This window comes from Rhyacophila brunnea, unplaced genomic scaffold (genome assembly GCF_057557595.1).
Source record: "Rhyacophila brunnea isolate RB1 unplaced genomic scaffold, BYU_Rbru_1.0 scaffold_21, whole genome shotgun sequence".
NCBI lineage: Eukaryota > Metazoa > Arthropoda > Insecta > Trichoptera > Rhyacophilidae > Rhyacophila > Rhyacophila brunnea.
This window is the reverse complement of record NW_028232871.1, coordinates 3940490-3966066: the sequence shown is the minus strand read 5'-3', so window position 1 is coordinate 3966066 and position 25577 is coordinate 3940490. Positions and strand designations below refer to the sequence as shown.

At 34.1% G+C, this 25577-nt stretch overlaps 1 protein-coding gene across 1 annotated transcript in view; it reads right to left on the bottom strand.

Moving 5' to 3' along the window:
• The window catches only part of Atf3 (Activating transcription factor 3), a 174355-nt gene extending 164894 nt beyond the window's left edge, over positions 1-9461 (bottom strand). The window contains exon 1 of the mRNA XM_085948739.1: positions 8416-9461. The gene's annotated coding sequence lies outside the window, so the exon portion shown is untranslated. The remainder of the gene's footprint in view (positions 1-8415) is intronic.
• Positions 9462-25577: the final 16116 nt, after the last annotated feature.

Here is a 25577-nt window from a genome sequence, read left to right as displayed (position 1 = left end):
AGATCGATCTAAAATGAAACTACGTGAAGCCATATGGACACCGTATTGAATACGTCATTCCAATGTTAGATAGATTCTGTGAAGTTGCGAGTCTTGTGATTGGGTAGTTTTCGACTGTGGCTCCCCCATCAATTTAATTCTTCAGATAACTTTGTAGCACTGTACATATCCATTTCTCGTAAAAACAAAATCTGTCCGTGGAGGCCCATAATATGATCTTATTAGGATCGGATATGGTGCAAAAAAAAATGTATACGTCCTCAATTATATTGATCTAGCTATATATTTACGTAACTTCAAATATCTACAACAGCAAAAAAAAAAAAATATTAAACTCCGTATTATAATTTTATTATCAATGTATGTCCTGTAATTTTATATAGATACCTATTAGAGATAAATACAAGATGGCGTTTTGACTCGTAAACTGTCGCATACATATTTTAAACGTCACTTTTATGATTTTCGACAAAATGTTTTAATACCTATACCTATCATTTACACAAGAAAATAAAATATACTTGTTGTTTTAAGTATACATACTAACGAATCATCAAACAAATTCGTACAAAAACTACAAAAGGGGTGGAGATTGATAATGTAAAACACCCATAACAATGTATCGAAATATACACGTGATTTTGAAGAAAATAATGATAGTTAAAATAACACCATCCGACAGTCTCGAATTCAGTTTCATCAAATAACTAGAATGTGGGGAAATACTGGAATATGATACAGGATAATTAATGTTTAAAATACTTAATTGCAGGAATTAACTATAGTTTGATAATACCGTAATTCAATACTGTATCTAGCGCCAATGGATGTTAGCATCTAACCCACTATAAAATTTAATGGAAAAGTTATTAATTTGGTCGATTTTGACAATCATGTTAGCTGTGTCATGTTGGCTATGTCAACGAACATGTTAGCTTGTTCGATGATTACACTGGGCGACTTTACAGGCAGATTATAAATTCGCCAACACACAGCTCGTAAAGAAGCTCAATGTAATTGAGGCTTAAGGAAACCAAAAGTAACATTTTAAAAATCGTAGGTATAATTTTTTACAAAATTTAATACAAATTGTCGTGTGTTTCAATGGTATGGAACAATAATACACAATATAATATTTAAACAATAATAGGTATATAATAATATGTAATATGTATAATATGCAACTAAAAGTAAAGTACGACGCATCCACCGCAGACAATATTATCAGAATATTTTTAAATAGTTTTAATTAAACGAAATTCTTGATAAAGACTATATTTTTTACAATAAAAACATTTAACATGAAATAATAAATTATCAAATGAAGATTAAAGGCCAGTTAGTAGGTACCTACTTTATCACATAATTTAATATTATGTACCTTCTTCATATAATGTGTTTTTGTACGGTGTTCGACGGCTGAATTTAACATTGTTATGTGATAAGAAATTTTCCCATAGATACTCGTAATATATGACGATTTTAAAAACCGTCTAAATGCTGGAATCACGGCCCCCACACGGCGGGGGGAGGGGTGAAATTGCTCTAGTCTGGGGCCCCGTCGTGGTGGGTTGAACAGTTAAGTGAGATAAACACACCACAAATTTTTGCTGTAATAGTAAAAAAGTCGCTTTCGGTGCTATTTTACAAGAGTTTTAACATTTTAAAATATGTGACTGCAATGGAATTTGATGTGATATTATGGTTGATATAATAATATAGGTAAATAATAATTTTAAGTGTGTTTTCTGGCTAATAAAAATGGCGAAGGGTCGCATGTTATTTAGCTACCACAAAAATGAGTCGCTGTCAGTGCTTCATAATAATATATTCGAGTGGATTACATACATGGAATGTCCTTAATTTTGCCACACTTTGAATACCATTTAAGGAACATTACCGTAGGACATCACACTATCCTTAACTTTAGCGATAAGTAAAGGGCCCGGCAAACATTCTGGTCCAGGAGCCGCTTCAGGATGTGAGAGCCATGTAATAAGACTAATAAAAGTACTGCATACATCGTCAATCAATAATGCAGTTAAATCGAATTGCCGATTTTTTATACGATGTACCTACATGGTTTATGTATGTACATAATTTATGGACAAGAGGTTTATTGAAATTAATTAGTCTCCTTGATGCGTCGTGATAGAATTGAACAAAATCTTAAAAAAATAATACAAACAATGTAAGGGAAATAAAACGCGTTTAATGGCCCTTTGTTACATAGGCGCTATTAGTTTAATTGTTTCTCAGGCCATAATGCATTGAAATACCAATGTAACGTGAATTAATGATGGCAATTTTATTACATTCCATCTAAGTAACTTTATTATATAGGAAGTTATAACGACATTGAGTATATTATACACTTTTAGTTGTAGAATTAATAAAAACACTGTGGTGCAGTAATTTCGGTACATAATCAAAAATGGTGTTTAAAAATACCAATATCTAAAACTCGGCCATGTTTGAATATTAACCATCGATGTATAATATTTATTTATTTTATTTATTGATTTTATTCATTTATTTAGAAAAAGAGTATTACGGCATTACAGCGATTGGCAAATGCGCCATAATACATAATACATACAAAATTATTAAAATATCTTAATTACAAATAACAACTAATATAACATGAAAGTAGAAAAGACAGCATGTGTATATGTAAATATTAAAGAAACGTCGGGGTCACCACTGTAGGGGTTGTCGGTGTGAGGGCCAATGGTGTTGTGACGAGGAGAGATGAGAAGTCGTTGTCGTGATTATGAAGGGTGTGAGTTTATTTAAATTGCGTCAGTACATGTGTACAATTGTTACAATAATGTGAATCACAGCACAGAGCGATGTGCTTCGGTCGAAAACTTACAATCGAATAATTCTCTTTTTATCAATCATGACGTACTGATTATTATTTTATCAACTTATAATTATATAATAATTAGGCTATTAATTAACTAAGTGAGACTACAGATATACAAAGATTATTGTCGCGGTCATCGATCTACAAAGTCAGCTATGACTTGATACCTACATGGAAATGCCAATTAATTCAATTTGTAATATGTAATATCGCCATATCATATACAATTATAAATTTAACCTATTTAACACGTCCACAAACATTATATAGTTAATAAAAAATAAATCAAACTTTATGGTGCCATCAAATAAGTTAATTGCACGATACACAGCATAATGAAACATAACATCTGTCCAGCGACGAGGTATCTTGAAAACTGTAGAGTTACGAGTGATATTGGTGGGAACATGAAAATTAATATTTGCCAGTATACCTATACGGATCGTAAATGAACCCACGAAGAAGTAAAGAGAAATGCATTAAAAGAACAATCACTCTTCGGGTAGACAAGGATTGCATTGATAGCATACCCAGAAGAAAACGAGTCGGGAAATTCATTTTATTATCATTATCATAAGAAAAGAACCCGTATTTTCTTTATATTATGCAATTTATGTAACTTAGTGGGGAAGAAAATAATACTGTAGTACAATAATAAATATTGTACATGATTGTTACCAATGCCACAGCACTGTGATACCCACCACATAATAATATATAGATTTTTAATTATTACCAATAGTTAAAAGACACACTATACTAAAATGAATGATAATAAAATGCACTTGCTAATTTTAACAATTTTTATTTATTTATTTATTTATTTATTTACACAAGTGCAAATGACAAATAAATGTTAAAAATGAGTTAAGAGCAGTTTTCTAATCAGCGCATAGGTACCTGCTATATATGTGTGAAACAAACTCGAGCGGAATGCACAATCCAAGATTTCGATCCTAAGGATAAGTCGCCGAAAAACATGACTTAACTATAGACAATCCTGAGTATAGAATTAAGGAATCCTTAACCATATACTACTTTTGTTATGAACACGCCCCCTTCTGTATTACCATTTACCACTGACAGCTGCTGTCAAAATAAATTCGCATGTCTATAAAACAGTCCATACACTCAAATTCATTTAACAATGTATCTCAATATGGATATTGATAGTGTTAATTTGTTTGGCATGTACTTGCAGAATATTATTTTACTTTTATACGCCAGCCCGCAGAAATACAAAATGCCGGGTGAAGAATGACACTTGACGCTAGTGTTACTATGTTAAAAAAATATCTTACGGTGCCTGTGGAATCACGTATAATGACTTATAGCGGAAACATACGAGTATTATAATTAAATATTAATATGTATTTATAGTTATTGCATTTATAAAATGCAGTTGTCATATTTTTGTCATCGTTTAACAATTATAAAATAATTTACCTAAACTATAGGAAAGAGAATTTTTAAATACTTATGGTATTATTTTCAATAGAAATGATCTTAACTAAGGACAATGTTTCTGCATAGTGTTTTCTGCTAAAGAAATTTTAGTTATGACAAATATTTCTGCATTCCGCTCTATGAATATAATTATTGTATTCAATGAATATGTACTTTCGTTCGTTTCGTATTATATTCGTTCAATCCTCAGCATCGCAGTTGTAAGTATGGTTGTATTCATGATATTAGACAGACAGGTGCTATCATACACATTCAGCGAGTAAATTTGATTATTAATTCAATACCTATAAATAAACAATGCATTTGCAAGAAAAATGCAGCAATTTGTGGTAATTTCCCATAAAGCATGTGTTCAGAATAAAAGAAAAACATATTAAGTAAGAAGTAGGTAGTACATCGCATTTAAAAGATTGAAATTTCCGCTATAACTAACTAAGAATTTTCCAATTATAAAGGTTTCTTTCGAATTATGTATGTTAGGAGGTTTTACAAAAGGTCAATTAAATTACACAAACCAACGTAGGTTTCTAGCTTTATTTCTACGAAATATTTGATATACCTACAGTTACTTTTTTCATACTCGTAATATTAATAATAAACATACGAATGGGTACTTATTCAGTATTTAGTAAAATCATTTTATAGCGACAATTATTATAGTTCCATTAATTGCTATTATGGCGGAATTTGGGCCATCACTCAATCATTGATGCGAAAATGATTCTGCTCAAGCAGGCTTCCCTAAGATCGCCAGCACCATTATAATGAAGGCAATGAAGCATTCATAAAAACCTGTAAAACGTTTATATGGAAAATATTGTAGGTGTTATCTACATATCGTCTCTGTTCTGGCAGAACACACTAACTGGAGAATACTAGTTTTGAGTAATTTGACTTTGAAGATGTTAAAATGTTTGAAATAATGGTCTATCATGTGAGTTTATTAAGTAATCGTAAAAAGGATGAATTTAAAATAAAGACTGTTTATTTATTAAGAAGGTTTCCAGACGGTAAAGTTTGATATAAGGAACATAACTAACTCAATATGTAATTTTTTCGAATTAGTATCTTCTGCCAGAACAGTGACGAAATAATTTATGTGAGTATAATTACTTAAGTACTTACTTTGTAATATTTTTTTTCTATAATTCATTATCTCAGAGACAGATATGTGTTTTTTTTTATATTATGAATGCACTTTATAACAATAATTATGATGTATAATATTATTATACAATCAATTCTCATACTACCACATACTGTATCAGTTAAGTAGTCAATACTGCATACCGACGGAAACAAAAAAGAGAATAACTACTATACATAAGGACTTAGCTGTGTGCACACAGAGAAAAGTTACAATCTCATAAAATATTGAATATATACCTACTTAATATAATTTAAATGACTACATTGTTCTAATCACTAATGGGTGCACGAGCTATCAACCATTTCTTTATTTGACATGATGCGAGTGTCGAGTTGCTGTTTTAATGACGTTACCAAACACCAATGTGTACACGAATATGACAGTAACTGCTTAAGGGTCTATTTAGAAGGTAATTAGTCAATTACCAAATGTTGTGTATTGTTTATGTTTATATAATGTTTCGCGTACACTGCAACTATGTGCATAATAACTATATATTGTAGTTACGATTTCAGATCCAATAATTTCATAGTATTAAAGATGTCGCTAGCTTCTCACTTTGTTATTTCAATACTTGCTATATTAGTGGCAACTGCCTCGTCAGTTATCTTTACAAAATTATCAAGTAAATTACTTAATTATAACAGTTGAGACAACGCCAGACTACCAAGTATTGATTAATAAGAGGATTGCTTTAGTTTGTTCACTGTCTTGGTGAAATAGTGCATCTTCCAAGCGATTAAATACAACTTAAGGGTTGAAAGTCTAAAAGTGGGGCCACACCGAAAACAAGTCGCGCGACAACTCGTTAAATTTTACGATAAGCATGATAATTATCGTAAAATTTCTTAAGCAATTATGATAATTATCGTAAAATTTAACGAGTTGTCGCGCGACTTGTTGCCGGTGTGGCCCCACTTTAAGGGTATATGTACCAAAAATGTAAAACTGATATAACTAAAACAAAAGAATAAAAACATAGATCCTATATGAAAACTTACATTTTTATTTTTACAAAGCTACAGGAGACATCAGTATACTCTGATAAGTTTACATAATTGTAAAGATAAAATAAACAAAGGAAGAATAAAATATTTAAACATGGACAATATTGAAACGTTCTATGTAGAGGGGTATGTAGGGGCACATAGACCCCGCCCATATTTCAATGTGTGTGACAAAAATGGTAGATTTAGAAACTAAGACCCTTCAGAATATCATTTGGCTTGGCATATAGATTGTATTGAAGTAAAAAAACTTGTTATAGAATTTTTTGGCACTTACACCCTATAGACTTTCAACCCTTCAACTGACTTAGACACCAACAACAATATGATTCTATGTTTATTTTCCTAGTTATAATGTATAATAATTAATAAGTCATTTAGCTTTTTTAGAGCTCTCTAAACAAAATATTCTAATGCCAAAAATATATCACTACCTACATAGTTAATAATAGCTGTAGACATAATCTGTACGTGAACCAAAGTTATACAATAAATCATTTGTATGAAAATATTATAAACATCTTAGCAGAAATATTTGTATACAACTTATAAACAGTTTTACACAACACAGTGTTAATTTGTTCACGTGCATAGGTATTATGTTATGAACGAAATATGTATGCTTTCGAAGACATGCTTTTCATTCATCGTAAAGCTATTGAAATGTTTTATTTTTCCGTAGTTAGTGCATTAGTACGCCGTCGCACTCGTGTCTTATTCAGCTTTGAAAACTCGGCGCCTACATTCTACAATCTACAACGACGCTCCCCGCAGCGTCGCGACGCCCGGGACGCTATTCAAGTGGCGTTTTATGGTAATTGTAATTGTAATAATAATAATTACAACTGTAAATATATATATATGTTATATTATTTCACTTTATATGCTTCGTAATGAAGATACACTATATTTATATGGGGACTTTTGAAGCACTCTCAAAGACACCTTATTTAATTTACGAGGGAGCTTTTAAAAGAAGTTTCATTTCATTATTTACTATGTAGTTATGTGTGGAACTGATTGATCTTTTAATTTACGATTTAATTAATTATTTGAACAAGGGAAGCATACAAGTATGTACCTAATAGAAAAACCAAAAACACAAATTTTTGTTATAAACATATAGAGTAAAGATATAGGTACATTGGTACATACATAATACCCTATGACCAATGCTGGGTTGTGACAGGGTGAAAGAAGAAAGAAGAAGAAGACATACATAATATCAAAGATGTTCAAAAAAATATTATGCTATGCCAATGGTACCTACTGAAATAGTTATAAGACAGACATATACAAAAAGACAGTTAGTCAGTTTTAGTGAAATTGTTGTGGGGAAACCAAACCTTCTTATATTATGTCAAAATAATCCAAAAATTTTACATAATATAAGAGAAAAGGAACTAAAATGTACTTAGTTTAAAATTTGGGTTCTCCTATCTATAACAATTTCACTAAAACTAAAAACACTATATTTTTACTTAGCAGGACAGATTGCCTGTAAATCATTTCGCATTGCAGATTATCAAATGAAAAAAATTACATTTGCATTCTAGGTTACCTACATATGCCGGGATTGCACTGAGATGAAAGCGTCATACATTAGTGTTTATGACTAGAATACGGTTTTATATAATGAACGATCATATAAAATCGCAAAGTAAATGAGATTCATTCATATTTTTTTGTGCATGCATGCCATCAATTCAATCAATCCTACTAAAAGGGTTTTCGAATCGCTTTTGAGTTTTTTTAATATTTAAAGTTTGCATTCCTCGATCTATTGCTAAAATCTAAAATCATGGATAAAACAGTGTACCTAAAGGGATTTTTAATAAATTTTAAAAATAGAATGTTGTGGTTTTTGATGTGGTCGGGGAAATGCAACATTATAATTTAAATGAATAAAAGAAAAACTTTACCTTTTAAATGTACAGCCACCCGCTTGATTTGCATAAATATCACCAAAAAATCTGATAGAACAATAATTAATCACAATCCACAATTTGATAATATTCACACACTAAATGTTTAAATAATAACTTATTTGTTAATTAAAAACTTAATTTAAGTGAAAGTCGTTTTGAGCCCTTTTTGAATTTGATAAATGTTCGAATGGGGGAAAATTGACGCTCGTTTGGGGAAAATATTTGAACGCCGGATTTTCACGGCGTTTTGTTTACACTGGCGTTTGTGTGCGTCGCTCGTATACACTTACAGCCGGCAATAATACACACGCCCACACGGTGGCAATTTACGAATGAAAATAAAGTATAGACCCGTTGCTACGTTGCCGCCAGATAGGATACACAGCAATCTGTCACTGAACGGGCAAAGGCCCAAGAAAAACCACCTGTTTTCCACGTACAATCCACCGAAAAACAACTGTCCGTCAAACTGGATGGCACACACAAAACTGGCTCTAATTTACTGGTGCTGACTCCCGACAAACGTCCATGTGTCCTTGAAACAATCTGCCCCTGATTCGCGATGTTTTTTACGGCACTGTCAAATTGGGGAAAATTTCTATCACTGTTTTTCTGTAGGCAATGTCCGTTCACTTCAAAAGTAGGCGTCACAACATACAATCGCCAGAACAAGTGTGAAAGTCTGTGCATGTAGTGAAATATCGCGCAGGATACTGTCTTGATGAAGGCCTCTCTTTTGTTTGACCAACTCCGCGAAGTTTCGAACAGATCAAAGCATTTTCCCGCAAATTCCAAGGAAAGGGTTGAAGTATTTCTAATCATATGCATTTCATACGTGTGCATAACAAATTGTTATTATTTTCGCGACCTGTTTTAGTCTGCTCCCGTTAAATCATCCAAATGACGCGAGTTCTTTTTATTAATGTTTAATACGCGCCGCGTTTAAATAATGAACGGATATAATATTATTTTAACAATATTTACAACGGTCGAAGTTCCCGACTGACTTAACCACCGACATGCCAAATTCAAAATGGACTAGCTCACATGGGATCCGTACGCGTTGCGATCAAAACATCACGGATCCAATCGCCCGCTTGATAGCTTAAAATAGCCATGACATCATTTTACCGCGCCGCGATTGGCGCGTTATGAAGTCATAGCGCCGTGCGATTGGTGGAAAATTTATTCGATAGCGTGTTGCCTTACCAGTCACGATTGGCACTTTATTTTTTTTTATTTTATAATATGTTATATTTTTGACAACTCAATAGATTGTAAAGTTTCATAAAAAAGGCTTTCGTTACCTCCAGCCTTATCTCAACATTATAGAAAAAATACACATTTAATTTTTATGTCAGAATGTAAATGTAATAAAAAATTATTATCTATCATTTATACGATTTTAAAAGTAATCATAAATAAAACACTGACTTAATAAATACTTAAGTCATCCTGAAGCAGGCCCACAAGCCAGAATCACTAAGCTTATGGCATTGTGACAAAAAACAGTAGGTCAAATTAATGTTGTTAGGTCTAAAATTAAGAGTATTCAGTGTATTATTAGCGATTTTTGAATACATGCACTTGGATTATTAAATTATCGACAATTATTATCGACAAACATAAAATATTGCATGGCGTAACCACATATTTTAAAATGTTTGCAGTAAATTTGTGATCTGTGTTTATCTGGCACGCCCTGAACCCGGGCCCCCTGGCTAGGGACTTGTCCCCCCCCTCCCCATGTGAGGACAATGCACCTAATATTTCAATTAGTAAAAAAGCCCAACCGAGAAAATAATATAATTTTATTATTATGCATTTTTGACGATGTGTTTTACACTTATTAATTTATAATCTACGGCCTACGCAATAGTTTTCTTTCAGGGTCAATAGTATGCCTTTGCTATTGTCATATTTGAGGTCGTTAATATTATGTATTTTAATAAAATTGTATAAATCATACTATCAACTATTGGTGGAAAACCATTATTCCCAATAAAATGAGTAATATTACTGTCGAACAAGATCTTCTTGTCAACGTGTTAAAACTGTGAAGTAGCCTCTCCTATTTAGTTAATCGCACTTCGACCCCAGTGACTTCCGGTTATTGCCTAGATCATCTTGTCGGACAGTAGGTCGTCTGATTAAAGTAACATTTTCAACTTGATCTAAACACCATTGAATTATTTCAATAAAGGTATTTAGATATTATATGTTTAGTTAAGCCTTAATCAAGATATAAAAGCAATGAAAAAATATTATTAGTACATAAACAACTTGCTTGAACGGAAAGATTTTCGACAACAGTCGGCATATAAAACATAAATAATAATAATAAAATAATAGTATTAATTATGTTTTGATGTGTTTGAATAAAAATTAATTGAAGACTTAAAATAAAGTTTATAAATAAACCTAAGAATTTTATTATATTTTTTTATTACTTGTTTTTCTAGCTGTGCCAATGTGAAATCAATACGACAACACTCATAAAAACAAGTCACGAACAAAGAGCGTAGGCAAACTGCGTAGCAACATGTAACGCGTATTGCGTTTAATTTTTGGCAGGCGCGAACCGCTCCAAGCGTTCGGCCAGCATTATAATCTAGGAGCAATTTATTTCATACGGAATGCTAGCGTTATAAAATTCGATCAATTTAGATTGGGTAGGTCAGGTTTTTATACATACTGATAAGAAGCTTTGTCGGGGCAGATAGATTCCGCTTGTAAACAAAATCGTATCATTATTAACATTTATCTAATTGTAATGGCGATTATGTTCTTAATAATATCATTTGAAATGTTATATTAGTTGCTTTTTTTGTTGTGTACCTACCGGCGTTTTGATAACGCTAGAAATTTTGCCGCATGCGTGGCAACACTATTAAAATAGACAAGTTGTGGACCAGTTGTATTACAATAAACAAATTATTAACTCCAATTGGGCCGAATTAGTTAATTTAATAAATTACACAGCTTCTAAACTATTATAATAGTATTGTTGAATATTATAATTAATTCAATTATAGTATCAAAAGTATAGTATATTATAGTACTTATTATCATAATAATGTCAAGTAGGCTGTCATTTTTTAATTTGATCGGACGTATTTTTGACTGAGGACACTTATTTTAGTATTCTTTTGGGAATTCATTGCACACAACGTCAAACTATTCTTCTAATATATAAAGAACCTACTGTGTGACGGTAAGACGTAGGCTACGCCTCAGTTTCAAGCGCGGGGATTCCCATATTCTCATTCTCTCACTCATGTGGCAAACCGTGAGTGTACGAATGCGAATCGAGAGTTTCAGGGAACACATTACAGAAAAAAAACAGTTTTTTAAAAGGCAAAAAACAAAGAAATATAATTATAGCGCCTGTACACGTGCGTGAATTTACTGTCGGCAATAGTGCTTACTTCAAACTATCGTGACAATAATTGTTTACACATAAAAGTGCTGACTGTCCCTCCAATCTCATTCTTCAAGAGTAGCGAGACGCGATTCAGTCATTTTATAGTATCTACTATTTGACAGGACGTTTTGAAAATCAGTTAACCTCAAAACGAGGAGTTCGTTTTTTACCGGCAGGTTCGCCATTTTCGTTCTACTAGGCAGGTGCAGAGCTTTTCCGACCATGTCCGATCCTAATAGGAATATTAACAGATTTAGTATTTTACGAGAAATGAATGTCAGCCACTTGCTCAACCTATTAGGTCCATACCCTGACTCATACACAAATTGAAAATCAATATGTGTACTTGTCAGACCCAGGATTCGAATGAGAATTCCAGACGCGATGTTGTCATTTTATAGTACTATTTGACAGGAAGTTTTGAAAATCAGTTAACCTCAAAACGAGTAGTTCGTTTTTTTACCGGCAGGTTCGCCATTATCGTTCTACTACGCAGGCGCAGATCATACTTGCGCATTAAAACTCAGAAGCTTCCAAACTTGTGTGATTCATGTACCTACATGTTTAGTTTAGTACATGTTTAATAATTATACAATTTCTTACTGTGGACAGTAAATCCATGCATATGTAAACGGGGTAGTAGTTTTAAATAAACAGTAAGTAGGTATAAACATAAAATTTTTCGAATTTCGAATAAAACATAATATGTTGTTATAACTTATACCATAAGCAATGAAAGCTTTCTTGAACAACCCTGTGTGCAACGTTCTCAAATACGTGAATACATTTAGAATAATGCACGAACAATTTATTATTGTTGGTTTGAAAAATGAAAAACGTTAGACACCTACCTGCTTATTTTTTTACATTGAGTTAGGTATGGACTATTATATTTATAAATTTTATATGGTCATTCTGCAGAGAAAAGTTCCAGGAAACTAAAGCATTATAAAAGACTATGGTATACATCTTATAGCTGGGTAATTCCCACTAATTATGACGAGAGGTGGAATTAAGATCTACTTATAATTTTTAAACCATGTCCGCTCTTAAGGCTATACTTCAGCTGAGGCATGGTCTAAAAAGATCGTGACTAGGCGATGCGCGGATTGTGCAAATGACGCGAGCCGAACGAAATATAATTTGTCATATAAATCCAACATGCGTCCTTTTAATGTTATGTTTATTATTATATTCGTAATAAGAATAGTATATTCATTGACATGTTTTCTTTTTCAAGTCATCTTTACACGATTTAAGAATATATTCCTCCGACGCCATCACAAAACAAATTGACGTGTTCCCACCTCGACTGTCAGTCTCCGATTGGCGACGACTGCAAAATTTCGTTCCACATACTGTTGAAAATTATTTGCCGTTTCACTTATGTACGCTCTTAAGCGACGCATATGAACCTCAACACTGTAGAGTTTTTATTACCAGATTGATAATGAGGGATGTTTGTTATCCATTCGCCCAACCCAACTCATTGAGTCGTAGCACTGAATCAAACACAACATACATTTTTTCTCCAGTTGCGGGATAAAACCCGCAACCCATGGCTTTAGAAACGGTTGTTTTATCAACTAGAAAACTATTTTTTTCTTCAAGGTTTTCATCGATTGATTATGTGAGTTTTTCTTTTCAGCATCGCCATGTTTTAAAGTTTTATTATTCCAATACTTACAAATTCATAATCGAACTGATCATGACCAATTTTATTCATTATTACCCGCCTGGATCAATCCACTGCTATATGCAGATTGAAGGCCACGTTTAGTCGATGCCATTCCTCTCGGTACTGTGCGTGAGTTACCACGAACATCCGGAGAATTCTTAACTTTTTTAACGTTGCACGCGTTTTATAAGGCCCGTTTCAGACGGCACACCGGTGTCGCGCTCGATATAATATAGGAGGCCTTTGTATTATGTTTATGAACATCTCAGAGCTAATGAGTCAAAGCATAATTTAGCGGTATAAATCAGAACATGAAACTGGCTGCGGTAATAAAAACAAGTGTATCGGGCTTTAGAATGTAGCGGTCGACGGAAAAGTGTACAGGACACGTTTTGACTCATTATCTCTGGTGCGTTCATAAATATAATACAAAGTCCCCTTTATTCGAATACAAAGGCATCCTTATTATATACGAGCGTGACACCGGTGTCCTGTCTGAAACGGGCCTAGCTCTTCGATTAAAAAAGCAATGTCTCTTCTTTGAACTATGTACCCAGCCCATTTCCCTAAAACTAGTTTAGCAAACTTTATTACATGGCATACCCTGTGTTTTCTCTTATTCAATTTAGTATATTGTTTTTTTGGCATGGCGTCTCATGCCCAGCATGCTTTTTTCTTCTCTTTTTCTGCATCTGTCCCTTAGACGGTTCGTTACTGAATTTCTAGATGACTCTTTGACCGAGGATTAATGTTTAACACGCAGAATAAAATTATTGTGTGATTTTATGGTGTACACACAAACTGGTTGTATTCTGTGTTTTAGGCAAAAATGGGGGGAAATTTTTGATGTAGCCAAAAACATTTACATTATAAATTGTTTACATTATTTTGTGTTTACATTACTTACATTATAAAATGTCTACCCAAATTGTATTAATAATATCGTCATAAATGAATAATCAATTACCAGGTGCCAGGAACTAGTCCATATGAGAGCAAAATAAATGTGGTGTAGATGTTATTTACTATTTGGTACTAATAATTACAAGATAAAAAGAACTTTTTATATACAACATTTTTAAATTTTCTGTTGAATTATTATGCTCAAACTTGTACTTGATATGAAGTAAATAAAAAAAAACAAACAAACAAACAAACAAATATAGAATACTGAAATGTCATTTTGACATTTCATTTTGATTTCCATAGTAACGCACGTATATATTAATAATTTAGTTGCTAGAACCACCCCCTTAGCAACCAATAATAGTCTTACTTTTTACGGATTTTTCTGAAATAACTTTCCATACAAAACAGAATTAACTAGATGGCTAAAAGTATTAAAAGATTGCATTGACATTGTGTTCCATAAATTCTAAAAGTTTCAAATGTCTAGCTAGTCGGGAAGCTAGTTAAAAATCGATTGCAAGATTTGTACTGGACAAACAACCACCGGACAAACAAGTATACTAGCTAATAAAAACGTTGTAAAAAATAAAATTGGTTGAGTGGACATTTTAAATTTTGGTTTTAATATTACACACAATTGGAAAAATATTTATAATTCATTTATTAAAAAATAATTTATAAATAGGTTATAGGTAATATAAGAACCACGTTTTCCTTGCTCACTCCACGCGGAATTTTGTTAGATGAGCAAATTAAAATTTCAAAAGTTCTGAGGGAGGAAAGTTGTTTTGCTGATCCAATAATACCATCACATGTCATAGGTCAGTGATTTCGAACCTGCATGGCACGTGAATGTTTCATTTTGAAAAAAAAATACTTACCTATAAAAATTTAAAAAAAAATCTTTATAAAAAAGTTTTACAAATAAATACGTAAGTATATGTAAGTACCTATATATATAATACTACAAAATAATAACGACATAGCCATGAGTATTTTCTTCAGTTTTTAATATTATTTTTATCAATCGATGCGCAAACGGAAACGTCGAAATTCATGCATAAATGACAGATCAAATTGTATAAAAAATAGCAAGCAAATACTCTTCAAGAATAATCATTACGTTTAATGTAAATATATTTATAATTACATAGGTCTGTCCTTTGGATCAGGCAATTTAAAATTAAATTATTCAATCAACAAACCTTATGAAATTAATTACCGGCAGTCATTCAAATATAATATTTGATTGTTATTTTGTCTCAAACACAATCACTAAAAATGGAAAAACGTCCAATGATGGAGAATATAATTTGAAAGAATAGTGGTTTTTAAATGCTTCCACGATCTTTTTGAATAGGAAAAAAATATTCAAAAAATAAAAGATATGCCTTCGGCTAGAAATACGATGAAAATAAATAGAGAATCTCAAGAACTCAATTGTAATTTTTTTAAACATTTTTAATCGAATTCTTTAAAACTATTTTTTCACTTTTTTTCGCCATGAAAAACTGCTGGCACGTCAGACAGTCGAAAAATATTATTTGGGATATTGGTTTGCATGGTACGTAAAAAGGTTCGTCAATCCTGTCATTGGTATATCCGATATGTTTTTAAATTTGTAGCAATCAATAAACAAAAATACATTTTAGAAATGACACTTTTTATGAAATGTCACATAACTTAGTGTCCAAGTGATAGTAAATGGAACGTTCTATTGTTTTTTTAAGATTGCATTGAATGAATTTTAGATTTTCGAAATAATAATGAATTTTCAAATTGGAATGATGGAATTAAAAGTGGTTGTAGAAGGAAGTGGATAATATCCCTTCGCACTTAATATATTTATATATAGGTACCTATTAGAGGTGAGTGGGAAATACTGTCACCAGTTTGTGTACTCAAGTTTCGGGTGAAACTACCCATACTTAGTATGTGTGGCCCAATAAACTTATTCCAAAAAACTTGTGATGATATCGTCGCTGTTCTGTGCACTCGCCAGTTGGTAGACTTTCAACACTATTGGCAATAAATGCGCGCGAACGAGATAGCACTTGAATATAGGTATATTTTAATTTATGTCTATTGTTCAAATGTATGAATAATAGGTCATAGATTTTCTGTCGTAGCACAGTGGTGAGATGACGCATAGGCTTAGGCTTCTTATATAACCGCCCAAAACATGTTTAAATTTAAAAAAAAATCACTGTTATTCATTTTTGTTAACAAGAATAGTGTAACCTAACAGAAAAATAACTCATAAATTTAAAATGTGATTAAAATTTTATAATAAATGGGACTTTTCGACAAGCGGAGCTCATCGTATTTTTATCGATTCTGTTGAAGCCGATACACAGTGTCACTTTTGTCGCATACGCACGCCAAACGCTCTATATAGTATTTTGGAACAAGTTTATATACTAAGTATTTTTTTATACTGGTAGTAAATATACTTAGTCTTCAAAATCGACCAGTTTTCCCATCTCTAGTACACCTATATAATATTAGCGACGCCTTCGGGTTAACATTGCAAAAATATTCGGCGGCACAACCCAGAGAAGGCGGCATTTAGTTGGACAATATTAGATACCTGTCTATTAAAAATCATAATAGTCATGTAAATCACAAGATGAACCACTTACGGAGGTACTTGTAACGTTATTGTAGTTTAAAATCGTGATACTTATTTTATTGTATTGAAGTAGGAAACCAATTGTTAATTTTATTAACATATCCGGGTTCAATTCACGATTATTACTACATGCAAAACAACACCATTCAGAACCTCGTAACAAAATTATAAATTGTCATCACGAAAATATTAAAAACATTTTATTATAAATAGTAATCTCTCATTTTTAACCAGTTTTTATGCTGATTATTTATCAAAATGGACTTTATGATAAATTATTAGAAATGATAACGAATAAATTTACCACTTTAATGTGTTAACCACGGCTCCCACAAGGGCGGGCTGAGGCTTTAGCCTGGGGGCCTGGGCTCAGGACTCTCAGGAGGGGTCCGGCGAGGCGAGTCGATGAGATAAGTGAGATAAACACACATCACAAATTTGCTTTAATAGTAAAAAAGTCGCCTGCGGCGCTATTTTCCTTCAATAATATGATTATTTAAAATTATGTGATTGTACGATAACATCATAGGTAATTCAAATGGAAGCATTAATATATATTTAAATATACACATTAATTTTACGGCGTACATCATTTGGAAAACGCTACTGTAGAGCGTCACACTGCAATTTTCTTTAGCGATAGGTAGGGGGCCCACCAAAGATCCTAGCCTGGGGACCCGGTTCAGGATGTGGGGTCCATGGCGTTCTATTGGCGAACTATTCTTGGTTAAATAAAATAATACTCATATTTATAGTTAGTACTTTTTGTCCACAATTTTGTAGGTAATTCAATTTTTTGTATCTACATAAAAATCACAAATTCAAAACGTCCAGAACATAAAAATAAAAAAAGACACAGTATTAAAAAATTAAAAGCAATAGTAAAACAGTAAATACAAAAATTATCAAGTAAAATGAATGTTCGTCGAATGAGCTAAGTAGACCATATTTTAGCAATTTATAAAACAACGTCTACCCAACTCACGTAAGTGGATTAAATCAATATCCGAAGTGATCTGGTTGAACACAGTTATTGCCCAGCCAATTGGCATCACCAATGGCAGGTTAGTTATGTACCTTGGGAGGATAAACAACTAAAATGTTCACGATTTCTGAGATAATTAGTTATATTATAGTTACACACAGGTCATCACCACAAAAAAATGGCAAAGTTCGCATTTACACGACGTATAAGTCGGAAAATGGGCTAGATCAGTTTCGTCCGGTAAAATACCACCTACATTCTTAACAGATACAATATATACAGATTTACATGTATTTTACTAACATATTTATAATCATGTATTCAATAAATAACTTTTTTATTTAAATTTGTTGGTATAAATTGCTATAAGATTATGTATTTGTATCAGTTGAGGATCTGGCGGACGAGACCGGTCCTGATCAATATTAAATTGTGTGGAAAACACACTGCTCAATTTATGTTTTATTTTTATGAATTAAATATATAAGTACTGCGAGATAATATATACTTATGTACTTATTTAAATATTTTGATAGCTAAATACGTGGTATTGTAATACAAGTTGTCGGCATTTTAAGATGTCCACTTTGTACTGCCAATCCATCAAAAAAAAAAAAGATTTAGTATTAACATATTCAAAATGTGTAATTAGAAGTGTCAGAAAATTACATTATCGCCTTTTTATAATATAATATTGTAATAAATCTGACATATATCAGATTTATGTTGAAGTATTTTGATAGAGCAGTATTGAACTCGGATAAATTCATTTAAAAATTATAGGTTTTTTTTTACCATGTCCGATTCTAATTTGGACCTGGAGCCATGGTCATCATCATCATCAGGGGCGCGACAACCCGGTGTGGGTCCTGGCCTCCTCCAACAGCTCCCTCCACCTGTCCCTATCCAGTGTGGCAGCTTTCGAATTTGGTACCCCCAGAATACGGCAGTCACTGGCAGCTCCGTCCAACCAGCGAATCTTTGGCCTCCCTCTTCTTCTACGTCTTATTGGATTGCTGGGCATCACTCTCTTTGCCGGTTCATTGTCATTCATACGGTGCACATGACCTAGCCATCGCAGTCTCCCAATCTTAATTGATTGAACTGCGCTGCACTCTTCGTACAGACCGTAGAGCTCAGCATTATATCTTCTCCTCCAATTGGTGCCATCCCTGATCGGTCCATATATACGGCGGAGAATTTTTCTTTCAAAGATGTTCAGGGCTCGTTCATTTCGTCCGAGTTAATGTCCAAGCAAGCAATGTAAAGAGCGCTTTTAGTTCGGCGAGGCCTGGAGCCATGGTAGGTTGTATTAACAGTTTTTTTAAGAGAAATTTATGTTATCCAGATGCTTAATCTATCAGGTCAAATGAACACATTGAAAAACAACAAATTAAATTGCGAGACCCGGGAGTCGAACCCAGAGCCCACGACACTATAAGCCGACACGTTACCCGCTCGGCTATCGTGGGCGTTACAAATAATAGCACACTGCTTTTTCTCGATCTACAATCTAATTATTATGTATTGCAAAAAGAGTAATTGTTGCCACCTTCCTATTTCAATTCCAAAGTGTAAATTATTCCGTCTATAATTTTTTGGAAAAACCTGTATAACAAAAAAACTGTGCTTCAAAACAATATTAATGGAGTTCTACCACGCAAACGCCAGTTCAAGCATTTGTTCCTAACAAAAATTATACGGTAACGATTCTTGACACAATTATTTCAATAGTGATATTGATTACAGTTGGATTTATTGTTGATAATGTTGGTTTAAATTTCTTTTCCTTTCTTATGCTGAATCCTGATACCTTTTTAATAGATATTGTGTTGAAAAGAAGCATCATTAATTTTTGTGATAAGTAAACATTACAGCTTAAAATAATACTATCGACTGACAAACGATTGAGCCTTTTGCACTACATTGGCAGTTATACCTACATAGATATCAGATATGGCCTAAACATACCAAAAGGCGAAACCCGGGTCCCTAAGACCAATATCTATGGATTACTACAACAAATTTATCAATTATAATTTCAATTAAATTCTCATAACATTTAAATAATTGGGTAGGTATTTGAAATAAAAATTGGATTGGTTGATCCCCGTTTAACATAATTAATATTATAACATAACGAATCGGACAAAATGTTAATGAATTGAATATTATATTTATTTTCATCTTCTTCGGCTATTTCTACCCTTTAGCTGGAGCTTAAGGACACCACATGGCGCCTCCGAGAATTCCCGTCGCTCACCAGTCTTCTAGCGTCGCTCCAGGCATACCAGCATCCCGTAGGTTCGCCGTAAGCACTATATAAATAGTATTCAGGATGCCGGAATCAAGTTGGCTTGAAGAACAGACGAGCCAGGTTGAGGTTATCTTCTGGCATTCGCAGCACGTGGCTGAGATAGGTCCAACGTCACCTCTTCACTGCTGCTTCGAAGTGGCTTGATTCATTTTCTTATCTCCTCGTTACTCCCAAGTCATACCACAAGCACACCCAGTTTTCTTCGCAATCATCTGTTCACGAAGCTCGGTAGACGGTTGCTCATACCCTTCGTAAGGTGCCATGATTCGCTACCGTATATGTAGTAGCATCGTCAGAATTCAAGCGTCAAATAGGGGGCATTTGATTTTCACTTTCTGACACTCCGCATCGAGTTGAATGTTGCTCCAGCGGTTCCCATTCGGATAGCGAGCTGTATTTGCGAAATGCTATCTCCCGTGATGTGTACTCCCAGGTATTTGAAGCTATCGACGCACTCGATCTTTTGTCAGTAACTAATCAGAGATCGAAAGGTTAGAGGTAACCGTGAACAGGCTCGCCGCGAGTTCGAAACGTGTGGGTCTTCATCTGAATGCGGCTAAGACCAAATCCATGTGCAGTGCTTCATGCATCGACGCCAACACTCCTCTGCGGGTTTCCGGTCTGCCTGTCGAGCTGGTGTCCAGGTTCAAATACTTGGGTACCACGGTTGCCGATGATGGTGGTATTTCTAGTGAGCTTGGAATCCGCATGGGTGTAGCGGGCTCTGCATTCAACCAACTTGGTGTCGCATGGAGGTCAAGGCTGTATTCTGTGAGGGCCAAATGTCGCGTGCGTGCTACCTGTGCTCCTGTATGGCTGTGAGACATGGCATCTTACTAAGCTTCAAGAGTCTCGGCTTTTGAGCTTTGAGAATCGATGTCTCCGCCGAATCTTAGGAGTACATCGGTACGACCGCGTTACAAACACCCGAGTTCGTGAGCAGACACAACAGCCTTCGGTGATTGAAGTTATCATGAAGAGACGCTTTGCGTGGCTGGGACACGTATTCCGGATGCCGCCAAAGAGTGCGGCACTTCGTACCCTTGTGGCACAGCCTCAAGGGTTCCATCGCCGTGGCCGGCCTTTCCTCACCCTGCAGCGGTGCTACAAAAGCGACCTACGTGCTGCAGGTCTGACATGGCGGGAGGCACAGGAGCAGTGACGTCCCGTGGGGGTAGGCAGATTGAGCGTCGCTTGGGGGCGGCAGTCACGCGAAGGGTGGCAAATCGAGGAGAATCATTTGGTACCTATATATATAAATAGCTACCTTAACTTAGTAATAACGAGAATATCTTTCCATTAAAAATTTCAGCTCACTGGTTGGAAACAAAATGTATTAATTAGCATGGTTTAACGGGACTGTAACTTTTTTATCGTGTTCGCGATATCTAGTTTACTTCGGTTGCTTTTCGGCTTTTAGTGCGCACGGAAGTTGCGTTATCGAAGAGTCGCTCCGTCATTTTGTCGATTATCGATTTAATAATGGCTAAACCTTTTAGATCTCAGGCTAAAAATATCATTACAAATATTGCCAAACATGAAGAAGATAGCCACTGTAGATATTACCAACAACGTCAAAAAATCCCTACATTTGGGGAAAAAATATTTATAAATTTAATTTTGTATATTTTAGTGGTAAGTACCTATATATTGTGTTGGTAATGTATCCATAAAACATATTTCTTAGATATTGGAGTCATGAAAGGATGATAAAAATACTATATGTATAAAAAAATGGGACGCCATTTAGGCTCTGCCGAGGGGCGGCATTTTGTCTAGGGACGTCACTGCACAGGAGTTGGCGATGGACCGAGGGAAGTGGCGCCAACTTGTGCTTGCCCTATGCCCCAATGTTGGGACGTGACAGGGTGAAAGAAGAAGAAGAATCAGAGAGAAATCTGCATCAGGACTGGTGCTATTGCACATAACGTTGAGTTTCAAACACACGAGCGACGAACTGTCATGCAGCCTGTAGATTGTCTCCTGAATGGCGAATGCCCTTGATTGAGTTGTCGAATAAAGTGCACATACAAAATTATTCATTCGCATGAAATACGGAAAGAAAAATTAGACAGATATTCACAATGAAAAAAATAGATTGGATTTGTATTATTAATTGTTCGATCTCACCTCATAGTGTTGCAAGTGCGGAAAACTTTTTAATTTATAACCGAATAAACGAACAAACTGAGACAGTGCAATTTATTACTAAACATAGATATTGTAAAATGTATTATGTGCAGATGATAAATACGTCTTTGGTTTTCGTATTGTATTAATATTTAAAAATTTATAACATAGTGGTATTTTTTCATTCTATATTCTTTGTATTATTATTTTAACATTCGATGAAATAAACAATAATTTTTCATTTTTCAGAAGATTAACTAACTAGTGTGAATCATGGACAACGGAAACACAATAAATACTTTGACGATTGTTTTTCAAGGAAATCTATTAAGTATCCACCTATGATAGACTTGTGACTATGACGTGAATGGGCAGTATGTAAGGTTTATCTACCTGAGAAATGTCATGCTCTCCTAATAATATATTACGAACAAAAGAGCTTGAAGTGTAACTAGGAGAAGTCGTAGTAAATATTTTCATTAGTTACAACGCCATAGAACCAGAGAGTTGGAGCGGAGCTCGGAGCAGGAACATGGAGCACTGGAGCAATGGGATTTTACCCGGAGCAGGAGCGGAGCCGGAGCACCGACAATTTGTAGTGCTCGACTGCTTCGGATGTTTTATTTATCATTAAATTTTCGTCCTAAAACCCAATGAAAATAGTATATTTTGACACTTTGCAACACTGGAATTTTTTGAAATATGGCAACACTGCCGTCACTTTTTTGACAGAAAAGGCAAATAATGAGAGTTGATTTGCTGTCGGAATTTTGTTTAATAGAATTAATAATGAAAATGACGATTATTTTAAAAATAAGTAGGTACCTACTTATTTTTTTTAACATTTGTATAGGTACATATAGTACTTATTAAAACTTTTAACCCGGAACGGAGCAGACCCTGGAGCGAAGCCGGAGCAAGTATTAGGCCCCGGAGCAGAGCTGGAGCGGAGCAACTCAAAAAAGGATCCGCTCCAACGCTCTGCATAAAACTGAGAAGAGTCTTCAGAGCCTCTTAATAATTCCCCATTTGCCTCACACGTAAACGTAGGGCAACTACATTGTACGGCCATGTCTCAAGAATGGAAGGCTATAAGCCGAAGAGACTACTCTTTAAAAGGCCGAAAGGGAAATGGAGGGGCACTATATCTACCTAGACTGCCTGCAGTGGTTGGAATATATAGAAAGAAACACATCATTCCTATGACTGGTGTGGAGGGAATTTGCGCCAGACAAAGGGGATTGGAAACTTTTCCGGGAGGCGACAAAGAATAACCAACAGTGGGTTGCAGCGCCGATGGTGGTGAATACTTCCTGTAGACCTTGGTAGGATTTCATTACGATAGATTACGAGAACGTTATATATCTAATTGTCAAGTTTATAATTTGTACTTGTCACGTTTTAAGTGGGATAAATAAATTAATTATTTGAATACATATTATAATATTCCTAACCAGATACAAATTCTGCATTATATCATTAAAAATGCCGTTTGCCATAAAAAATATCCCGCCTCCACCGGTGCCAAAATAATCGTGTTTCTATATAATTAGCACCGTTTATCGTTCATGTAAGTCGTGCATTTTTTAATTTGGATCATATGACTTTTAATATGTATTAAATATCTAACTCGAAAAATATGGATACTTTATCTTTAATTGTATTCCTTGGTAAAAGTATCAAACTAATGCCCGTTTCAGACGGGATACCGGTGTCGCGCTTGTATATAATAAGGATACCTTTGTATTCGAATAAAGGGGCCATTTTATTATATTTATGAACGCCCTAGAGATAATGAGTCAACGCGTGTCCGGTACACGTTTCCGTCGGCCGCTACATTCTCAAGTCGCCGAAACACTTGTTTTTATTATCGCAGCCAGTTTTATGTTCTAATTTATAAGGTGAAATTATGCGTTCATTAGCTCTGGGGCGTTCATAAACATAATACAAAGGCCTCCTATATTATATCGAGCGCAACGCCGGTGTCCCATCTGAAACGGGCCGTATGCTATTGTTGATAAGGGGTTGTCCATATTATGACATAACGACCTGATGGTGGGGAGAGGTCTGATATAATAATGATGATTTGTGACGAGGGGAGTAGAGGAGGTTGGACAATATATAAATTCATCTTTTCATGAAAACAAAATATTCCCTAAGAACACAATGTCCAGCACTTAAATTACGTACATACCTATGTTTAATAATATAAGTGTTTTTCTCAAATTTTGCGAATTATTCGTTGAATAATTAAGTGAAACGGCAAATAATTTTCAACTATAGCTGTGACGAAATTTCTGACTGGCTGCCAATCGGAGAGCGAATGTCGAGCTATGAACACGTCAATTTGTTTCGTGATGGCGACGGGGGTATTAATTCTTAAATCGTGTAAAGATGTCTAAAGAACGTTACCCATTTACTTGAAAAAGAAAACATGTCAATGAATATAATTCATCTCTGTTCTGGCAGAACACACTAACTGGAGAATACTAGTTTTGAGTAATTTGACTTTGAAGTTGTTAAAATGTTTGAAATGGTGTATCAGGTGAGTTTATTAAGTAATCGTAAAAATGATGACTTTAAAATAAAGACTGTTTATTTATTAAAAAGGTTTCCAGACGGTAAAGTTTGAAATAAGGAACATTTTGGTATAACTAACTCAATATGTCATTTTTTCGAATTAGTGTCTTCTGCCAGAACAGTGGCGATATTGTTATTGTTACTTATAGAACAATAAACAGAACATTAATTTGACGCATGTTGGATTTATATGACAAATATTATATTTCGTTCGGCACGCGTCATTTGCACAATCCGCGTATCGCCTAGCCACGATCTTTTTAGACCATGCCTCAACTGAGGTATAGCCTTAACGTCAAAACGTTGTATCTACTTGCAAATATATTTTTAATTGTAATTAGTTTTTTTAGACAATAATGACTATATCTACATGGAATTTTATAATAATTTCTTTATTAAAGGAAGAACACACGATAACAATCCAAAAACTAAATACGATTGTTATTGTATTGTAAAATATTGTAATTACTGTAGTAATAGAAATCCCTTGACACCTTTGAA